General features: G+C 40.7%; 1 long non-coding RNA gene across 1 annotated transcript; it reads left to right on the plus strand.

Annotated features, from left to right (window-relative positions):
* The first annotated feature begins 4,931 nt into the window (after positions 1-4,931).
* On the plus strand, positions 4,932-6,817 carry LOC140735074 (uncharacterized). Its single transcript, XR_012100679.1, has 2 exons — positions 4,932-5,086; positions 6,488-6,817. It is a non-coding gene; the product is annotated as an uncharacterized lncRNA (long non-coding RNA).
* The last annotated feature ends 4,906 nt before the right edge of the window (positions 6,818-11,723 follow it).

Here is an 11,723-nt window from a genome sequence, read left to right on the forward strand (position 1 = left end):
CTGGATTTCCAGCACCTGCTTAATCTCTTATGTTTTTCTACTTATCTAGAGGCTTTAATGTCATAAGACATTGGAGAGAAAAAAAAGTGTCGTTTTGAGCAAAAAAATCCAGTGGTTAAGGCCAACTCAACCTTCATTATGGAGTGAGAAATGTTGGAGAGACACAAGGGGCTGAATTCAAAGAATGCAGAGTATTGTTAAAATTATAGGAACTGGGAAGCTATGGAGGAACTTCACAAATCAAGGATCAACTTTATTCATCATACACATTTACATGTATTAAGAATTTGCTGTGGTGAATTGGTGCAACATACAACAATAAAATTCTCACTATTATCATTTCATAGGACCTGTCCTCAGCTCCGTATGTATGTGCAATTATGAAGAAAACATGATTGCACCTCTACTTCCTTAGAAGTTTGCGAAGTTTTGAAATGACACCTAGAACTTTGACAAAATTCTATAGATGTGTAGTGGAGAGTATATTGACTGGCTGCATCACTGCCTGGTATAGAAACAACAATGCCCTTGAACAGAAAGTCCTACAAAAAGTAGTGGATACGGTCCAGTCCATCACGAATGAAGCCCTCTCCACCATTGAGCACATTTAAACGGAGCGTCGCAGGAAAGCAGCATCTATCATCAGGGATACCCAGGTCATACTCTCTTCTCCCTGCTACCAACAGGAAGAAGGTACAGGAGCCTCAAGACTCACACCACCAGGTTCAGAAGCAGTTATTACCCCTCAACCATCAGGCTCCTGAACTAGAGGAGGATAACTTCAATCAACTTCAATTGCCCCATCACTGAACTGTTCTCACGACCCGTGACTTTCAAGGACTCTTCAACTCATGTTCTTGATATTTACTGCTTACTTAATTATTATTTTTTTCTTTATTACTTTTTCTTTCTTTTCGTACTTGCTCAGTTTATTGTCTGCCCTGTTGGTGCAGTCTTTCATTGATTCTATTATTACTATTAGATTTATTGAGTATGCCCCCAAGAAAAAGAACCTCAAGGTTGTATACAGTGATATATACAATATGTACTTTGATAATAAATTTACTTCGAACTTTGAAAAATAAAGAATTATAAATAAAGTTAGAGTACCGATGTGGAAAAAAGTGCATAAATATGTAAATATCAGCATGTACTTACAAAGTAAACATCATTATAAATAGTGGTTTAAAGTGTTTATAGTCCAATGACTGGTGTAATAGATAGAGGAGGATGGGGGCTAACTAGAATAGTTGATTAGATTAACTACCTGGAGTAAGAAATTTTAAAGCAGAGGTTGATACATTCTTGATTAGTAAGCGTGTCAAAGGGTATAAGGAGAAGACAAAAGATTGGGGTTGAGAGGGATAAAAAAGTCAGCCATAATGCAATATCAGAGCAGACTTGATGGGCTGAATCGTCTAATTCTGCTCCTACATCTCATGGTCTTAAGATGGCATTAACTTTTTTAGTTAGTAACCATATAGTGCTTTCCAGAAGGAAACTTTTGGAAAAGGCAGTTTGCTGGGTGGGCAGTGTCCACAATAGTTAAAAGCATTACTAGAGCAGCAGCTAATGCAGTTTAGTAATCACTAAGTACGGATGAATGAGGTTGGGTATAAATTAAGACATGAATTGCAATTAACTCATGTGACAGGCAGCTTTGATTTTCTATCATGTGGACTTGCCTCTGGAATTAGGGGACATTAAGTACAGCACAATAACCCTTCACAGAAAAAAAAACTGCCAAGAATTTCACCCTCAGCCTGTATAATTGAAGTGTTACATGCTACCATATAATTCTCATTGTGCTCTAATCCTTCCAATGATTTCAATCGGAATAAATATTACAGGCCACACACAATACACTGTTGCTCCTAGGCAATAGAGAATGCAGCTCTGGGCAACTAATCCTAATGAAAGGCCACACACTAATTTATTGAGAATATCTAAAATGGAACACTTAGAAGCCAGGAAGCTGAGATGCCAGAAAGATAAATCATTTTGGAGATATTAGAGAAAGAGGCAGAGGCAAGAAAATAAATATTGACAGCTTTGACTGCTAAAGCTTCCAGCTGCTCTGGTTGAGAAACTGGGAGTTTCTTAACTTGACTTCACAACATCCTAGGTAGTTTAGTGATAGTGGCTCAACCTCTGTAACATTCACCCATATCTGTTCATCTGAAAATGCTAGTCGTTGATGTGAAGGTGGTATATGACCAACTGGAGTATTTTTGTTTTACAAAACATTTGTAACTTTTCCTCTTTTATATAAAAAAATTCTTTCAAGCACAAAATAAAAGAAATAATCTGTTGACAAAATGAACAGAAACCACCTGATGACACTAAGTCAAATGGATTCTTGGTTCTGAAGAAGGGTCTTAGTCTAAAACATCAACTGTTTACTCTTTTCCAAAGATGCTGTCTGACTTGCTGAGTTCCTCCAGCATTTGTAAGTGTTGCAAATGAGTACTACATCACATTCATTGTGGGAAAAATACGTTGAGGCAGTGTTTTAAAATGTTAAGAGAAGAAATTAACAGAGTTCTTTTTCTAACCTTTGGTGGCAAACCATCTTCATAAGCTGACCAGCTACAAGGATACACAATTCGTCTTCTTGTAGCAGTGAGAGCATGGTTCATCTTTGGATAACCTGGGGAACTGTATACCGACATTAGCTTAGATGAACAAGAAATAACAACAATCTTAATGCCAATTATACTCTTTGCTGATAATTTACAATTTAATCACTACTTAAACTCAGTGGCTATTTTATTAAATACCTCTTGCACCTAATAAAGTGGCCACTGAATATATACCCGCTTCAAAGTTTGTAGTGTTGTGCGTTCAGAGATGCACATCACTTTGCAACACGTAGTTATGAGTTACTAGTCACATTCCTGGCAGCTTGAACCAATCTGGCTATTCTCTGACCTCTCTCATTAACAAGGTGTTTCTTCCTTATAGGAAGGATGTGGAAGCATTGGAAAGGGTATAGAGGAGATTTACCAGGATGCTGCCTGATTTAGAGAGTATGGATTATGATCAGAAGTTAAGGGAGCTAGGGCTTTACTCTTTGGAAAGAAGGAGGATGAGAGGAGACATGATAGAGGTGTACAAGATATTAAGAGGAATAGACAGAATGGACAGCCAGTGCCTCTTCCCCAGGGCACCACTGCTCGGTACAAGAGGACATGGCTTTAAGGTAAGGGGAGGGAAGTTCAAGGGGGATATTAGAGGAAGGTTTTTCACTCAGAGAGTGGTTGGTGCGTGGAATGCACTGCCTGAGTCAGCGGTGGAGGCAGATTCACTAGTGAAATTTAAGAGACTACTAGTCAGGTATATGGAGGAATTTAAGGTGGGGGGTTATATGGGAGGCAGGGTTTGAGGGTCAGCACAACCTTGTGGGCTGAAGGGCCTGTAATGTGCAGTACTATTCTATGTTCTATGTTCCCACAGAACCACCGCTCACTAGATTTTTTTTTGTTTTTCACGCTATTCTCTATAAAAACTTTTGTGTGTGAAAATCCAGGGGATCAGCAGTTTCTGAGATACTCAAACAACTCCGTATGGCACCAACAATCATTCCCCAGTTAAAGTCACATTTCTTCTCTATCCTGATGTTTGGACTGAACCATGTCTCCATGTTTTTATGCATTGCATTGCTGTCACATGATTAGCTGATTAGATATTTTGATTACCAAGGTGTACAGGTGCACCTAATAGCCACTAAGTATATGTCACCATTAACTTCTATAGTTGTCAGAAGATACATAATTGATTTGCCACTTCAATAGAGAAGATCACCAACACAATTCATGTCACTGTAGTCAATAGTGTTTATACTTTTTTAAGTGACTCCTTATTTTTAAAACATTTTTCTCAATAACCAAGACTTGATATATGAGTCCTGGTATAAAATGTCCCATAGGATAATTGGATGAGTCTAGATGCACTGACAAGGACTAGTGGTTATTAATTACAGTTGAACCTTTTCATCATCCTTAGCTGAATCCAAAGTTGATGCAACCACAATGAAATGCATTAAAACAAGATCAATTCTGGGCATTTAAAAGTGTGGTTCAAACGCTTTTTCCAAACATATCTATTCAAAAGCAAAAAATTATAAATAATTCCAATTGTCTTAAATAATTATGCAAAGGATGTCCATTACAGATTATTAGAAACCTTTCTATTTTAAGTTGTTTCAACAATCTTTTCCCCCTAATATGGTAATATTAGCAAAATTTATAAGAAGCAAAGCACCTATACATGAATGAAAGCAAAAATGATTTCACTGAGATGAAAGTCAGGTGTACTTTATAGCAAGTTATCAATCCTCTTTATGGGGCAGTTAAGTTGATAAACTCTCCCTACTCTTTTCTCGATTCGTGTGCAATGGAAGGTCCCAGTGGATTTAAAGAGCAAACACGAGGAAATCTGCAGATGCTGGAAATTCAAACAACACACACAAAATGCTGGTGGAACACAGCAGGCCAGGCAGCATCTATAGGGAGAAGCGCTGTTGACGTTTCGGGCCGAGACCCTTCATCAGGATTACATGCTGCCTGGCCTGCTGTGTTCCACCAGCATTTTGTGTGTGTGGTCCCAGTGGATGGCCATTTTATCTCCTTTTTTTCACTCATCAAAGTATGGCTAAGTTGATCTACTAGGTATTGGTCGGGTTATTCCTATCCTGGCAATTGAAATACAATTCAAGCGCTTGATGCAAATAACCAGGACATTAAAGTTGTTGCTATTTGATGCCCTTCTTTCTACGTAGGCGCGGAGCAAGAACTAAAGGGAGTAGTGCATTTAGATATTTTAAAGAATCACGTTAAGTATGGAGAACGTCGAGCAACATCCAAAGCGGGAGCAACGAACCGGACCCGCCGAGACGAAGACGCATGCGCACCCGAAAGCCCGCGCGAAAGAAGAGAGGAGCCCTCCGCGCGTAGGAGGCCCAATCGATTGGCCGCGCGATCGATCGGCCGCATGCGCACTTACCAATTCTCGCAATCAATCCCGATCGGTTCATTCCTCTCTCCCATAGCCGGGAACCTCAGAGGAGTGGAAGGGAATGTTTGAGGTAAACTGAGAAAAAGATGATGAAATGTCTATCCTGCTTGGTACGGCCCGACTGCCGCAGGGGCCTGGGGGTATATACGGCTCACTGCTCCTTTGGGTCATATTTCAGATCTGTGCTGAGGATCAAAGATAAAGCACTGTGATATCAGCTTCCTCACCACATTCGTTAGAAGAGAAAGTTACTCACAGAATCAGCCAGTCATTTAATATCACTTGTGAATCGTTCTAGCCTGGTTGAAGTTTTCCGTTGACATCTCTCGCCTTTGCTGACCAGCAATCGTCAATGTTTAAATATTTATATCCCAGGTTTTTTTCAGCTCTCTTCTACGAACTGGTCTGCCTTCAGGTTAAGCAGTCCTTCACTGTTGGGGAAGAAAAGGCAAAAGGATATGAATTGATTTCTTTATAGCTATGAACATTGTTTCAATATGTTTGCATGTGAGGCTGGCAGAGCCATCCTTAACTGACCTTGAGAAGGTGGTTGTGAGCCACACTGTACTGTTGCATAGACAGTTCCAGGAATTAGATCCAGTAGAGAAGAACAAACAGATTCCAGAGCAGGGTAGCATGCAAATTGAAGGGAAATCTAGAGATGGCTGCATGTGCATGCACTTGATGCCCTTGTCCTCCTTGATGGTAGATGTTGCCTGTGATTTTGGGAGATTGCTGTCAAAATAGTCTAGACAAGTAAATACAGTGCAATTTTTTGATGGTACACTACAATTATTGTATACTAGCAATGAAAGAAACAGACAGACAGTGCACATTGATGGATTGCTTTGTCCTTCATTGACCTCCTTGACTATTTTTGGAATTGCACTTCTCAGGGCAGGTAGGCAATATTCCATCACATCCTTGGCTTGTACCTGTGCCTGAAGATGTACCTTAAACTATCTCCCCATGAGCTAGAAAGACTTTCTAAAATTAAAAGAAACATTGGAGATACCATCAATGTATTCATTTTGGTGTGCTGTGTCTGGAAAAAAAATGTAAGGAATTTCCTAGCATTCCCCCCAATCCTGTATCATGAGGAATTCATGTAAATGATATATGTTTCTTCTTGGAATATCTAGAGTTAACCTTTTTTTTTATTCTTTCCAAAATGTAAAATACAGATGATTCTGAAATCACGTGTCACGGTTTCCAGAAGCTAGCCCATTTGCTTTTCTTGACTCACTTATCAATGTGTGGACAGCAGTGTTTCATTGTGACATCTCTTGCACAGATAGTGAGCACTGTTCTTATCCTTTACTGTGATGATTTTGGTAGTAAACTTTGCACCATCTTCTATTTTGCAGTGATAATATTTCATCTTAATGTCTTGTATTCAAAGTTAAAGTCCATTTATTATTTATCAAAGTATGTATGCTGTTTACAATCCCAAAATTCGTCTTCCCCACAGACAGTCATGAAACAACAACCATGGAACCAACCCGTTCAAAGAAAAACATCAAACCCCCTTCTCCCACGCGCAGACAGCAACAAAAAGAGTGGAAAAACGCAATATAAAACACAAAATCAAAACAGAACTAGAACACATCATTAAAAACGGAATCAGAGAACAAATCTACAGTCTGTCGATTAAACTGTGCTGTGGCACCGTTCACCAACAGCATCGAGAGAAAGAGAGATCACTCAAATGCAGGGATCTTCCCTCGGGAGCAGTAAGCACACAAGACAGAGGAATATACATGTCTGCCATTGAACTGACCCTTGGCAGACCAAACTAAAATAAATTGATACTGTTAGATTGGGCTGTAGAATTGTTATTTTTATTATAGTTTGACTTTCTTATGTTTGTTTGTATATGATCACCTATATACATGGAATTATTCAGTGAGTTTTCCAGTGGTTACTCTGTATCTATTTTTTTCTGGAAAATTAATTGTTTCAGTGGTAGGTGTCACATTTCTTGAACATGGCTATCTTATTGGTTTACTGTTATCAGTGGAATTTCTGTTAACCATAGTCTGGTGTGAGAAGACCACAGTACTTTAGTCTTCTCTTTCCTTTGTCTCCTGGCATGTTTCTTCTGCTGTGGCTTCTTCTTTGCTCTTGTAACACTTAATAAAACAATTTAAAGCAACAAAGTTTTATGTCTCATTATTGATTTCTGAAGAACCTTTGGATTGCAAAAGCATCAGGATCCAACAGCACTACATCTCCATTTAATTATTCAATTGCTCAAACTGCCCTTACAGACCCACTCCCACTCCTACCAGTCCACTATGGCAGAACTGTGTACTATCTACAAAATACAACAATCAGCCAGGTCTTCATTGATGGCATCTCCTAAACCCAGAGCCTCTGTCATCCAGAAGCACGAGCACAGTGAGTGCATGACAGTACCTTCAAGTTTCTTCTCATGTCGTGCACCATCCTGACTTGGAAATATGACCGCCATTCCTTCACAGTTGCTGGGACTAAGTCTCTACCCCCTACTTGAACGCATTGTGGGCATCGCTGCTTCAGTCTGCAGCAATTTGGGAAGGCAGCTCTTCACCACCTGCTCAAGATCAATAAGGATTGGCAATAAATGCTGGTCATGTCAGGGAGATGCACAACATATAATTCAATTGAAATGAAAATAGATTACAATCCATATTAGAAACATGTAACTTGAAATTTGAAGAAATGATCTCCATCATTGCTCTTGGAAAAGCTACGAGGCTAAAGTCATCATAAATTTTGTTTTTATTCTGATATATATATATATTTATGAATTTGCATATTTCTCAAGTTATTTCCTCTACTACAGCCATGACTACTCCAGTAAAGCTGCTTATTGACCCCAAACTACTTTAGAGTGATCCAACACACACAAAATGCTGGTGGAATGCAGCAGGCCGGGCAGCATCTATAAGGAGAAGTACAGTCGACGTTTCAGGCTGAGACCCTTCATCAGAACTAACTAAAAGAAGGGCTAGTAAGAGATTTAAAAGGGGGAGGGGAGATCTGAAATGATAGGAGACGACAGGAGGGGGTGGGGTGAAGCTAAGAGCTGGAAAGTTGATTGGCAAAAGGGATACAGAGCTGGAGAGGGGAGAGGATCATGGGATGGGAGGCCTAAGGAGAAAGAAAGGGGGAGGGGAGCACCAGAGGAAGATGGAGAGCAGGCAAGGAGTAATTGTGAGAGGGACAGAGAAACAAAAAGGGAAAAATAATAAGGGATGGGGTAAGAAGGGGAGGAGGGGCATTAACGGAAGTTAGAGAAATCAATGTTCATGCCATCAGGTTGGAGGCTACCCAGACGGAATATAAAGTGTTGTTCCCCCAACCTGAGTGTGGCTTCATCTTGACAGTAGAGGAGGCCATGGATTGACATATCAGAATGGGAATGGGACGTGGAATTAAAATATGGGCCACTGGGAGATCCTGCTTCCGCTGGTGGATAGAGCGTAGGTATTTAGCGAAATGGTCTCCCAGTCTGCATCGGGTCTCACCGATATATAGAAGGCCGCACCGGAAGCACCGCACGCAGTATACCACACCAGCCGACTCACAGGTGAAGTGTTGCCTCACCTGGAAGGACTGTCTGGGGCCCTGAATGGTGATGAGGGAGGAAGTGTAAGGGCAGGTGTAGCACTTGTTCCACTTTCAAGGATAAGTTGTGGGAAGGGATGGGGGGAGAGGAATGGACAAGGGAGTTGCATAGGGAGCAATCCCTGTGGAAAGCAGAAAGCGGAGGAGGGAAAACTGTGCTTGGTGGTGGGATCCTGTTGGAGGTGGCGGAAGTTACGGAGAATTATATGTTGGACCTGGAGGCTGGTGGGGTAGTAATTCCATGTCCCATTACCATTCTGATATGTCAATCCATGGCCTCCTCTACTGTCAAGATGAAGCCACACTCAGGTTGGAGGAACGACACCTTAAATTCCATCTGGGTAGCCTCCAACCTGATGACATGAACATTGATTTCTCTAACTTCCATTAATGTCCCTCCTCCACTTCTTACCCCACCCCTTATTTATTTATTATCATTTTTCCCCTTTTTTCTTTCTCTTTTTTTTCTCTCTGTCCCTCTCACAATCACTCCTTGCCTGCTTTCCATCTTCCTCTGGTGCTCCCCTCCCCTTTCTTTCTCCCTAGGCCTCCCGTCCTATGATCCTCTCCCTTCTCCAGTTCTGTATCTCTTTCGCCAATCAACTTTCCAGCTCTTAGCTTCATCCCTCCCCCTCCTGTCTTCTCCTATCATTTTGGATCTCCCCCTCCCACTTTCAAATCTCTTACTGTCTCTTCTTTCAGTTAGTCCTGACGAAGGGTCTCGGCCCAAAACGTCAACTGTACTTCTTCCTATAGATGCTGCCTGGCCTGCTGCGTTCCACTAGTATTTTGTGTGTGTTGCTTGAATTTCCAGCATCTGCAGATTTCCTGGAGTTAGAGTGATCCAAATAGTGATCATTCGTTCATTATGTGCTGTGTCATATGACGTGGGTGATCATGGTCTTTCCATGACCATGATTGTTCTTGGCAAATTTTCTACAGAAATCTTCTGGGCAGTGTCTTTACAAGACAGGTGACTGGTGACCATAGCCATTATCAAAAGGCATTGTGCTCATCTGGGACTGAAGTATCGCTACCATTCATGATGTTAGATTTCACTTTGTATGGTGTAATGACCTACAAACCCTGCCAGAGCTGACATGCATCCAATTCCATCTCCAACCTCAATCGGAACTGTCAACAGTGGCTGAATGGGAGATGCCAGAGAGTAGTGGTGGATAACTGTTTGTCAGGTTGGAGGCCGGTGACTAGTGGTGTGCCTCAGAGATCTGTACTGGGTCCAATGTTGTTTGTCATATACATTAATGATCTGGATGATAGGGTGGTAAATTGGATTAGTAAGTATGCAGATTATACTAAGGTAGGTGGTGTTGTGGCTAATGAAGTAGGTTTTCGAAGCTTGCAGAGAGATTTAGGCCTGTTAGAAGAGTGGGCTGAATGATGGCAGATGGAGTTTAATGCTGGTAAGTGTGAGGTGCTACATTTTGGTAGGAATAATCCAAATAGGACATACGTGGTAAATGGTAGGGCATTGAAGAATGCAGTAGAACAGAGTGATCTAGGAATAATGGTGCATAGTTCCCTGGAGGTGGAATCTCATGTGGATAGGGTGATGAAGAAAGCTTTTGGTATGCTGGCCTTTATAAATCAGAGCATTTAGTATAGGAGCTGGGATGTAATGTTAAAATTGTACAAGGCATTGGTAAGACCGAATTTGGAGTATTGTGCACAGTACACCGAATTATAGGAAAGATGTCAACAAAATAGAGAGAGTACAGAGAAGATTTACTAGAATGTTACCTGGGTTTCAGCACCTAAGTTACAGGGAAAGGTTGAACAAGTTAGGTCTTTATTCTTTGGAGCGTAGAAGGTTGAGGGGGGGACTTGATAGAGGTATTTAAAATTATGAGGGGGATAGATAGAGTTGACGTGGATAGGTTTTTTCCATTGAGATTAGGGGAGATTCAAACAAGAGGACATGAGTTGAGAGTTAGGGGGCAAAAGTTTAAGGGTAACACGAGGGGGAATTTCTTTACTCAGAGAGTGGTAGCTGTGTGGAACGAGCTTCCAGTAGAAGTGGTAGAGACAGGTTCGGTATTGTCATTTAAAGTAAAATTGGATAGGTATATGGACAGGAAAGGAATGGAGGGTTATGGGCTGAGTGCGGGTCAGTAGGACTAGGTTCGGCACGGACTAGAAGGGCCGAGATGGCCTGTTTCCGTGCTGTAATTGTTATATGGTTATATGGTTTTTTTTTGCTCAGCAGATCGAACAGCATCAATAGGGACTGAAACAGAGTTGAAGCTTCAAATTAAAGTCTCTTTTCTGGAACTAAAAAATTAGTTTGTTAAGCTGCAGATAGTTGTGAAAACCATCTAACCATGTGAAAACCATGTGTTGGAGAAGAGTTAAACCATTTGGCCCATTGAGTCTGCTCCACCATTCAACCCTGCCTGATTTACTTTCCCTCTCAACTCTATTCTCCTGCCTTCTCCTCATAATCTTTGATGCACTTACTAATTAAGTACCTATCAATATCAACTTTGAGCAGCCTCCTCGACCATCTGTGATAATGAATTCCATAGATCCACCACCCGCTACTTATAGAAATTTCTCCTCATCTCTGTTCTAAAGGGACATCCTTCTATACTGAGGCAGTACCCTCTGGTCCTAGACTCACCTTCCAATATTGGAAACCATCTCCATTTCAGCTCTAGCTATTCCTTTCAAAATTTGATAGGCACTCTGAAGATATCACTTCTGCTGACTCTGTACTATACTATTTGTGTCCTCAGAAACTTCTTAATTTCTGAAAGAATTAAAAAAATCTTTAAAGCCATGCTGCAGGTGAAATAATTCTAATTAGTCAGGATGGAATTTTTTTTTAGTTGTCAAGCTACTTAAAACCTATAAAACTGTGTTTCTTACTTCTTCTCTCTGGAAATAATTTTGCTATATAAAAGTACTCCTTCCACCTTCGCATACATGTTACTGGTGAGTTATTCTCATAAAAAGCAGTCAATGACCTTATATGTATATTTTCTTGTTGATATCCGTGTCAAATATATCACTGGTAACATCTTAACGATGGCAAAGGCCCTCATAGACCCCAACTATGAGCAACAAATAGCAAA

The sequence above is a fragment of the Hemitrygon akajei genome, chromosome 11 (genome assembly GCF_048418815.1).
Source record: "Hemitrygon akajei chromosome 11, sHemAka1.3, whole genome shotgun sequence".
Taxonomy (NCBI): Eukaryota; Metazoa; Chordata; class Chondrichthyes; order Myliobatiformes; family Dasyatidae; genus Hemitrygon; species Hemitrygon akajei.